A 10,068-nucleotide genomic window follows, 5' to 3' on the forward strand; every position below is an offset into this window, starting at 1 on the left:
AAAAACAGATTTTGATATACTATTAATACATTCAATTTACACTCATGTCACACGAGTGAGTAATTCTATATAATACTATCAGGCCTAGAAAACATAATTTTCTGATAGAATATTAGGAAATATAAAATCATGACTTACTCAGTTCAAGATCAGTATTTCCAAAAACTAATTATATCATACAAATAATTTCTGAAACATATATTATATAATAAACGTTAAATTTTCTGAAAAATATGACTTAATCTATTCTCTTACCTGATTCCTAAGAAACCTGCTGAAGCGCTAAATCTAAGCCCCTATGGCGTTCGAAACTAAAATCCCTGAAATTATTTTTTTCCCAAATTAATCAACTCAATCACAAGAAAATTTATTATTCAGTATTTCCTAGGCTCTAAATACTCCAAATAAACTATAAAACTAATATTTAACACCCTTGTCTCAGTTTTGAGATGGTGCCCCGGAACCCCAAACTGAAATTCTACTCCACCAAGGTTGTAAAGAATCTTCCCAAGATCTTTGTGGTGGTTCTTGATCATCAATACGGGCTTAAACGGAGCCGGAATCGAAGGTAGAAGAGTGGAGGTCCATAGGGTTTGTGAGGGAGAGAGAGAGAGAACATTTAATTTGAATTTAACAAATGAGCTCTCAGTTCTTTATATTCTTCAGCACTACCAGCCAAAACCGTCGATGGTTTTTTCTAGCTCTTAGAAAACTGTCAATGATTTTCTATTAACCGGTCCAAATTTTACCATTTACCTGTTACTGTCCCGCAGTAAATATCCAAAACCGTCGCCGATTTTCTTCCCTCTCTAGAAAACCGTCACTGATTTTTTCCTTCTCCAGCCAAAAAGTCATTTTTTCCAATTTATTTTATTATAATAATTTTTGGGTCTCTACATTCTCCCCTTCTTTTAAAAATTTCATCCTCAAAATTGCTGACTATACATGCGCACCATCATCTAAGAAAAATTCACTACTTATTTCATTAATTACCCTCACTTATGGCGAAGGAATACCGTGGTTACACATATGGTTCTAGGAGATTACAATAACTGTTAGCTTTACCGTGATACTAAGAGGAGGGGGGGTGAATTGGTACTTTAAAATTGATGCCCTAGGTCAATATCCTAACAGCAGTATTTTCACAACCCTAAAGTCAATCTAGTGCAAGTAAAATAAATCAATTGCAGTATGTAGAAGAAATTAAATAGCACAATCTAATCAACTAAGCATGCACCAGAAAGCAGTAAAAAGTAAGTGACACCAAGAAGTGTTATCGAGGTTCGAAAAATTGCTTACGTCAACAAGTATAAGGATTACCACTATAATGCTCACTTATATGGGTGGAGCGGCACCTAAACAATCAGGTCAATTAGCACAGGGCTAACCTCAACCTTTCCACACAATCCTTACCGGGCTGGATTACTGTCCCCTCAAGCCATGCCTAGAATACAACAGTATTTTTGTCAATCAAACTGGTACAGTGATTATACTTTCATATAAAGCAAATATGTACTCAATACGCGCAATCACATACACATCAACAATATGGATATAGTGTAAGCCCAGTGATGCAAATAGTTGTGCAAACAACACTCAGTAGGTTATGATCAATGGAATGCTCAAGAGTGTTCAACACAAGCAGTATCTTGGAATTTAAGCAAAGTAAATTTCAATGGCAAATCAAGATTCCAAAGATAACAATCAGATATTCAAACTAACTCAAGAAAATTTTCTTCATTTCTCTAATGATATAAGCACACTACTAGTTTGAAATATATTTTTTCTTATTGAAAATATTTTTGCACAACAAAAATCAAAGCTATGGAAGTCTTGTAACAACTATGCAAAGACCCCAAAGCTTGCTAGTCTATCCCAAAAAACATTTATGATATGAAATTAGTGGGATAAAACTAAGCCAAACTCCCTAAAAAGAATATTAATAATCACACAAGTAAATGGGACTTTTAGCACAATTTAGCAATCACAAGCGCACTATATACACTCTCACAATCTTAGAATGTATCAAGAGAATGGAAATTTGAAAGTATTTGGACAAAAAAAGTATTTGCAAAAGAGAGGATTCGTGGCTAATGAATTTGCTAATTAATTACTAATCCTCACAAATGAGCTTATATTTATAGGCAAGGTAAAAATTATAACCGTTTTGGACTTGTTGGGAATTCTTAGAAAAGTTCCAAAATGTTTAAACACAATTACCCCAATTAACCCGTATTTACCTCGGTTAAAATATTTTTAACCCAGCAGGGTTCAGGTGGCTGAACCATGGTTCGGTCACCCTAACAGACACATTTATAAAAGGTCTTTAAATCAGTTTGGCAGCCCGAGTCCCAGTTCGGTGGCCCGAACAAAAGTCAAAAACATTTCTTCAAATTTTCAGGTGCTCGGTCCTAGGTTCTATTGCCCAAACACACATGTTTGGTCGCCCGGGGCTTAATTTGAACTAGATTGCTCGGTAGCTCAAGTTGATGAGGAGTCCTTTTCAAAGGGTTCGAGCGCCCGTGGAAGGTATGCCTAAATTTGTTCGGTCGCCCGAGAGCTTAGGTTAACTGTTGACTTCTCAACAGTTCGGGCACCCGAGGAGTTTTGAAATCCTGGGGTTCAGTCTCCCGAGCTCTCTCAAACTCCCTAATATTATTCAATTAAATGCATTTTTAACACTCCTCAAATTTGTATGATATATGTGCATGAGTGTTGGGACCTAGAATCATACTATGGTCTTACTGAGCTTACCATATATCCTATATGCATGATATGCAGGTAATTATTACAGACCATATCCCTAGTTACTATTACATACCCATATTACATTAATTGAATTTACAATATGAATTAAAATCTTCAGGGTCTTCATGTCTTGCTTCAAGTGTCATTCCTTGAGATACTCATCTAAGCCTGCACATACACTTGAAAACCATCAAATACCTGAGTATTTGTCATTATCGAAACCGAGTGTGACCTATAAGCTCAACATTCTCCCCCTTTTTGATGATGACAAATACATCATACAAAAAATGGGTATAGCCTTAGAAGGCTCCCTCTAACAATGTGCATTATGTAAAGTATTATTTTCCTTAAGTGCTTGCGACCCAATTTTTTGTCTCTTGTTCATCTCCCTCTTTTAGCAATAGAAATAAGGGCTACGAAAGTAATAGCCTTAGGCAATGGGTATGAATCATTTGTAGACAAGAAAAGTTTGAGAATTTTTTTTTTTTTTTTTAAATTTTGGCAGCATGCCGTTTGAAAGTAGGACATTTCCCAAAAAAAATCCTGTATAAAAATGACATGTTTTGAGTTTTAAAGACCTAACAGTTTATCCACAACTAGTCAACTCAAATAGTTCCAGTATGATCAATACATAAAACATAAATGCAATCATCATCATGCAATAGATATGAGAATTGTGCTTGCAAAACATAATCAATTTCATAAAGTCCAAGCCAATAAAAGATACCGATAGTTATATTAGTTGTTAGACTTTGAAATTATTTGAAAGCTCCCCCTAAATTTATGCAAACTATGAAATATCTAGAAAGCATCTCTACTATGCATGAGACCTAATTCATGTCTAATTTGTATGAGCCTATCTTCTGGGAGTGGTTTAGTGAAAATGTCCGTCCACTACTCACTAGTGCATACAAACTCAAGAGCTACATCCCCTTTCTGCACATGATCACGAAGGAAGTAATGTCTAATTTCAATGTGTTTTGTTCGTGAATGTGAGATAGGATTTTTAGAGATGTTTATTGCACTAGTATTATCACATTTAATCGATACTGTATCATAGTGCAACCCAAAATCCATAAGTTGTTGTTTCATATAAAGAGTTTGAGCACAACAACTTCTAGCCGCAATATATTCTACTTCAGCTGTGGATAAGGCAACTGAGTTTTGTTTCTTAGAGAACCAAGAAACGAGAGATTGTCCTAAATAGTGACAAGTGCCACTAGTACTCTTTCTATCAACCTTACTCCCGGCAAAGTCAGCATCAGTATAACTCACAATCTAAAAGGTAGTATGCTTAGGGTACCATAAGCCTAACTCTATAGTTCCAACTAGATACCTAAGGATTCGTTTAATTGCTAACAAATGAGATTCCTTAGGAGCGGCTTGAAACCTAGCACACATGCACACACTAAACATAATATCAGGCCTACTAGCAGTGAGATATAGAAGACTCCCAATCATGTCACGATACAATTTCACATCAACAGGGATCCCTTGCTCATCTTTATTAAGTTTAATAGAAGAACTCATAGGGGTACCAAGAATTTTACAATCTTCCATATTAAATTTTTTTAGCAAGTCCCTTACATATTTAGATTGGCATATGAAAGTTCCATATTCATCTTGTTTAATTTGCAGCCCTAGCAAGAAACTAAGCTCACCCATCATGCTCATTTCAAATTCACTTTGCATGCATTTGGAAAACTCATTACACAACTCATCATTAGTTGCTCCAAAAATGATATCGTTAACATAAATTTGAACTAGGAGTATATCATCATTTTTGGATTTGATGAAAAGTGTAGTGTCAATCTTACCACGGGTAAACCCATTTTCTAGCAGAAAACCACTAAGCCTCTTATGCCAAGCTCTAGGAGCTTGTTTCAATCCATACAAGGTCTTAGACAATTGGTAAATATGATCTGGATATTTATGATTTTCAAAACCAGGTGGTTGTTCTACATATACTTCCTCACTAGTATAGCCATTTAGAAAAGCGCTTTTAACATCCATTTGAAACGATTTCAAATTTTTAAAAGTTGCATAAGCAAGTAGCATACGAATGACTTCTAACCTAGCAACATGAGCATATGTTTCATCAAAGTCTATCCCCTCCTCCTGATTATAACCTTGGGCAACTAGTCTAGCCTTATTCTTAGTTACTACCCCATTCTCATCTTTCTTATTTCTATATACCCATTTAGTTCCAATAATTGTATGATCATTAGGCCTAGGAACTAGGGTCCACACTTTACTTCTTTCAAATTGATTAAGTTCTTCTTGCATGGACATCACCCAAGACTCATCCTCTATGGTTCCTTTAATATTTTTAGGTTCTTCTTGGGACAAGAAAGTGGAATGACTCACTAGGTTCTTCAAGGAAGATCTTGTGGCTACACCATGGGATGGTTCACCTATGATTTGATCTATAGGATGGTTCCTAATGAATTTCCAATCTCTAGGCAACTCCTGAACTTCATTTCCTTGTCATTATCTTCAGATGGTTTATCATTTACTTCTGAATTTTCACTTGCATTTTTTTTCAATAGATAACTTGTCTAAGCATTTTCTAATGTCAACATCATCTTCATCATCTTTCTTAAAAAATGGATTAGAGTCATCAAATACGACATGGATAGATTCAATGACAGTCAATATTCTTTTATTGAAAACTCTATATGCTTTACTATTAAGAGCATAGCCTAGGAAAATGCCTTCATCAAATTTAGAATCAAATTTCCCTAGATGTTCATTATCCCTAAGCACAAAGCATTTACAACCAAAAACATGAAAATAGGAAATATTAGGTTTATGGTTGTTCCACAATTTGTAAGGGGTTTTATTAAGTGATGGTCTAATCAACACCCTATTCATGACATAACAAGCAGTATTTATGGCCTCTGCCCAAAAATATTTAGGTAGCTTATGTTCATTCAACATAGTTTTACCCATTTCTTGTAATGATCTATTCTTTCTTTTTACCATGTCATTTTGTTGAGGGGTACAAAGTGCAAAAAAATTATGTGATATGCCCTCTAGGTCACAATAATTTTCTTTGCCTTCATTTTTAAATTCAGTCCTCTATCACTTCTTATATGAGTTATCTTATAACCTTTTTCATTTTGAATTCTCCGGCAAAGCTTAGTAAATTGTTCACATGATTCATTTTTATGTGAGAGAAATAACACTCATGTGAACCTAGAAAAGTCATCAACAATGACAAAATCATATGATTTACCACCAAGACTTTGCACAAAATTAGGACCAAACAAATCCAATTGAAGCATTTCAAGTGGTCTAGTGGTCGATATAAATTTATTTTTCTTAAAACTTGATTTTATTTGCTTACCCATTTGACATGCATCACAAATTTTATCTTTCACAAATGATGTTTTAGGCAAGCCTTTTACTAAATCTTTTCTTAATAGTTTTGACAATAAGTCCATGCTAGCGTGTCCTAATCGCCTATGCCACAACCAACTAACTTCATTTATTGCAGAAAAATAAGTTACTTGTTGTGAAACTAAGTTATCAAAAGTGGTAGTGTATACATTTTCATGGTGATCTGCAGTAAAAAACACTTTATGATCTGATTTACCTTCAACTATGCATTTATCATTTTCAAATGATACCTTATATCCTTTACCACACAATTGACTTATGCTCAATAAGTTATGCTTCAACCCATTAACTAATAGAACATTATCAATAACCAGAGAATAATCCTTACCAACCTTACCTATGCCGATGATGCGTCCCTTTGCATTGTCATCGAACGTCACATACCCTCCATCCTTGGGAATGATTGACGCAAATTTAGCCTCGTCCCCAGTCATGTGTCGTGAGCACCCGCTATCCAGGTACCACCTGTCCTTGGAGGAGGATGATCTCAAACACACCCGCAAAATAAACTAAGTAACTGATGCTAGTCCTCAAATTTTGTTAGGTCCACGGGGGTTAGTAACTGGATCAGCTTTAACTACCCACACTTTTCTAATTTTCGCATGCTTATTCCTAAGTGGACAATCAAATTGAATATGGTCAATTTGTTTGCATTTAAAACATTTCATTCTACACTTAGGATCTTTAGGTGGGACTTGAGATTTTGATTCACATGTGAAATGTCCCAAGTAAAGATTAGGTCGTCTAACATTTTCAATGTCATTAACCTAGACCCTCTTTACTTAGAAAATTTCTTTGCGCACCAAGTAGTTTTTTTCAATATTGTGTTTGCCCTCGGTGAATTTAAAAACAATTTTGGAGCTATCCTCCAATTTCCTCTCAAGCTCGACAACAGTCACATCTTTTTCTTTCAAAATTGAAGCATGAGAGGTTTTTTGCAATTCCAAACAATTTTGACCAATTTTCACATTTCTTTTCAAATCATTATTTTCTTTGGTCACTTTATTCAACGATTTAGATACACGAATATATTCGAATTGTAATTCTCTAAATGTAGGCATGTAATCAAAATCACAATCATCAGACGAATAATATGAAGATAAAAAGCAAGAAAACGATACCTCATCATCAGGTGCCATCAAGCATAGATTAGCAACCTCTGAGTCGCTGTGGTCTGAGTCTGAGTCACTACTGCTTAATTTATCCCATAAAGTGCCTGCTTTCATGGCTTTCTTCTTTTTCCTAGCATCCTTTTTCAGTAGTGGGCAGTCCGTCTTGATGTGCCCAACTTTGTTGCAATTGTAACACATGAGAGCATTTGATTTTTTTTTTTCTTTTACTAGACTCTTTCCTCTCAGATGCCAACTCCCTATACCTTTTGTATGGCTTTCTATTCTTCCTGAAGAATCTACTGAATTTTCTAGTTAGCATAGCCATATCATCCTCAGAGTCAGGTTCGCTACATTCACTAGATGTATTAGTGGAGGTATTCAATGCAGTCACCTTTTTCGCCCTATTATGTTCATTGAGTCTCTCATTGATGGCTAATTCATAGGTAATCAGGGAACCTATCAATTCATCAATTCATATGTGACTTCTAACTTATCCCAGATTTCCTTTGTAGTAGTACATGCCATTACTCTATTAAACTCATTCATATCAAGACCACAATACAGAATATTCATAGTAGTGGCATTCAAACTAATAACTTTCATATCATTATCATTATATTCTTCCTCGGTTTTAGGAACTCTAGTTGTACTCTCTGTTTTCATAGGAACATAATTTCCCTTAGAGACGATCCTCCACACCTTCCAATCTGTGTTTTGAAGGTAGATATGCATCCTCTGTTCCTATAAGGTGTAATTAACACCACTAAAAATTGAAGGTCGTGTGGAAGATGGTCCCTCAGGGAAAGGGGTCACAGAGCTATGAGTCATCTAAGATCTTTTTTCAAAATAACTATTAGTCTATGCTACGTGACTCTGATACCAATTGTTAGTTTTACCGTGATCCCAAGAGGGGGGGTGAATTGGTATTTTAAAATTGATGTCCTAGGTCAATATCCTAACAACAGTATTTTCACAACCCTAAAGTCAATCTAATGCAAGTAAAATAAATCAATTGCAGTACGTAGCAGAAATTAAATACCATAATCTAATCAACTAAGCATGCACCAAAAAGCGGTAAAAAGTAAGTGACACCAAGAAGTGTTATCGAGGTTTGGAAAATTGCCTACGTCCCCACCTTGGCTAAGAAGCATAAGGATTACCACTATAATGCTCACTTAAGCGGGTGGAGCAACACCTAAACAACCAGGTCAATTAGCACAGGGCTAACCTCAACCTTTACACACAATCCTTACTGGACTGGATTACTGCCCCCTCAAGCCACGCTTGGAATACAACGGTATTTTTCTCAATCAAACTGGTACAGTGATTATGCTTTCATGTAAAGTAGATATGTATCTAATACGCGTAATCACATACACATCAATAATATCGATATAGTGTAAGCTCAATGATGCAAATAGTTGTACAAACAACACTCAATAGGTTATGATTAATGGAATGCTCAAGAGTGTTCAACACAAGCAATATCTTGAAATTTAAGCAAAGTAAATTTCAATGGCAAATCAAGATTCCAAAGATATCAATCAGATATTCAAACTAGCTCAATAAAATTTTCTCCAATAATATAAGCACACTACTAGTTTGAAATATATTTTGGCTTATTGAAAATATTTTTGCACAACAAATATCAAAGTTATGGAAGTCTTGCAACAACTATGCAAAGACCCCAAAGCTTGCTAGTCTATCCCAACAAACATTTATAATATGAAATTAGTGGGATAAAACTAAGCCAAACTCCCCAAAAAGAATATTAATAATCACACAAGCAAATGAGAGTTTTAGCACAATCTAGCAATCACAAGCACACTATATATGCTCTCAAAATTTCAGAATGTATCAAGGGAATGGAAATTTGAGAGTGTTTGGACAAAAAGAGTATTTGCAAAAGAGAGGATTCTTGGCTAATGAATTTGCTAATTAATTACTAATCCTCACAAATGAGCTTATATTTATAGGCAAGGTAAAAATTATAACCGTTTTGGACTTGTTGGGAATTCTTAGAAAAGTTTCAAAATGTTTAAACACAATTACCTCATATCAACCTGTATTTACCTTGGTTAAAATATTTTTAACCCAGCAGGGTTCATGTGGTTGAACCGTGGTTCGGTTGCCCGAACAGACACATTTATAAAAGGTCTTTAAATTAGTTCGGCAGCTAGAGTCCTAGTTCGGTGGCCCAAAAAAAAAGTCAAAAACATTTCTTTGGATTTTTGGGTGCCCATTCCTAGGTTCGGTAGCCCGAACGCATGTGTTCAGTCGCTCGGGGCTTCATTTGAACTAGAGTGCTTGGTAGCCCAAGTTGGTGAGGAGTCCCTTTCAAAGGGTTCGAGCGCCCGTGGAAGGTATGCCTAAATTTGTTTGGCCGCTCGAGAGCTTAGGTCAATTGTTGACTTCTCAAAGATCCATCATTTGAAATATTAAACTCCTCCCCTTGACCATCTTGCACTTTATCCATTAGTTCTTCTAATTCTAGATCATTCCTATGAGTAGCTTTAATCCTCTCCTGTAGGGTAGGCTATAATACCAAGTTGGGAATAAATGCCTAGTGCTCATCCTCCACTAACTCCACACTGAATCTCTTTAGATCCATCTGAATAAGATGTTGAATCTCTACTGCTAACAATGCTGCTTCCACTTATTTTCGACTCAAAGCATCAGCCACCACGTTTGCCTTGCCTGGGTGGTAGCTGATATTGCAATCATAATCCTTAATAAGCTCTAGCCATCTTCTCTACCTCATATTCAATTCTTTCTGGGTGAAGAAATACTTCAAACTTTTATGGTC

This window comes from Malania oleifera, chromosome 9 (genome assembly GCF_029873635.1).
Source record: "Malania oleifera isolate guangnan ecotype guangnan chromosome 9, ASM2987363v1, whole genome shotgun sequence".
Classification (NCBI taxonomy): Eukaryota; Viridiplantae; Streptophyta; class Magnoliopsida; order Santalales; family Ximeniaceae; genus Malania; species Malania oleifera.